This window comes from Eurypyga helias, unplaced genomic scaffold, assembly GCF_000690775.1.
Source record: "Eurypyga helias isolate BGI_N326 unplaced genomic scaffold, ASM69077v1 scaffold13441, whole genome shotgun sequence".
In the NCBI taxonomy this organism is placed as follows: Eukaryota; Metazoa; Chordata; class Aves; order Eurypygiformes; family Eurypygidae; genus Eurypyga; species Eurypyga helias.
The window spans coordinates 11,593-13,130 of record NW_010232869.1 but is presented as its reverse complement, the minus strand read 5'-3'; positions in this window follow the sequence as shown (position 1 = coordinate 13,130).

Genomic DNA, 1,538 nt, shown 5'->3' with positions numbered 1-1,538 from the left:
GCGCCGTCTTCCCTTCCACAGCAACGGAGAAAGAGCCGTGGCTGTGCAGGTGCACGCTGGAAGTTTCTCCTGCTTGCAAGAGGGCCCAGACACTTGCTGGCTCATCCCTCAGCAGATGCCTTGGCTCTGGAGGCGGCAGTGCGGAGCCCTCGGCCAAGGGCAGCTCCCGGCAACCAGCTCTGGTGATGAGCTGCTCAGGACCGGGGAAGGCAGGGCAGGGGACAACGTAGACCTGCTCCACGAGTTTCCAACCGGGAGACAACTTCTCGAATTCAGAACTAGCCTTCCCAGCAGAGTCAGTGCAGCTGGCTGTGTCTGGGCATCCTGCCTGTGTCTGGGTACCAGGCACCCTGTGCCACATCCTGGGGAAGGGAAGCAGATGACAGCGACTCCTGCTCAGCCCCCGCCCCAGGGACAGCTGGGAATATGCTGCACATCACCCTGGGGCCTGTACACTTCTGCTGCCCCGCTGGATCTCTCGCCCGGCCGGACCGTGAGCACCCAGCAGCCCCAGAACCACCCCAAACCCCTGTGCCAGCCTGGCCCCACTGCGCAGCACAAGGTACAGCCTCTGCAGCACCCCTAAGCATCTCCCAAAGCCCCAAGAGGTTCGGGAGCCAGCCCCCTGCTCCCAGTGCAGGTATTCAGCGTGAGCAAGACAAGACCCAGGCAGTGGTTTTTCATGCCTTGTTTCTCACCCAAACAGTTCTCCCCCAAGAAGAGGATAACCCCCCCTTTCATTTAAAATGCAGGCTAATGGCAAACTCTCCAGTGGAACAGAAACCTTACTAAATGCAGTTCCTGTACATTACACGTAGTAATAATTTAGGTATTAGACAAGAATCTAGGAGACATTCACTGCGATGCAAACAAAAGAAAAAAAAGAAAAATAATAAGGTCACTGGAAAGAATACACATGCCAAATACAAGAGGACAACTTTGATACGGATTCGAGTTGTTCCATGTCGCAGCTTGTAACTCGCATGAGACATAAAATGAAAATAAAGAATATATTTATCACCATGGTAGTTGCAGGCCATTACTAAGAAGGTTTATTAAAGATCCCTTTGTTTTTCACTGAGGTTGAAAGCAATTTTGGAAATAAATTTATATTTTACAGATGCCTGCTTGACTACGAGAGCACTAAGATACTGTAAAGATTGAAGATTTGACTACGTGCAACTTCGGCTAAAACCCAAAGACAGTTACAGCCAGACTGTTTTATGAAAGCCAGAAGAATTTTCAGTTCTCAAAGACTTTTAATGTTTAAGAGGAAGATAATTTGTCGAGTCTTCGTTGTTGACCATCATATGTAGTGTTATGAAGATACTGGGCACAACACAGGAAAAAAAGCCTAAGACCAGCCTTTTTGAGACAATCAGCAGCTGAGACTAGAATTCAGCTTTAGATATACATTTTCATTAAAAAAAAAAAAAAGGAATAAAGAAAGATTTCTTCCCTGCAAAAACTACCAGCAAAGAAAAATTGCCATCAAATAGCAGGGGGGGAAGATCATATCGTTACATTAATAAAGTCTA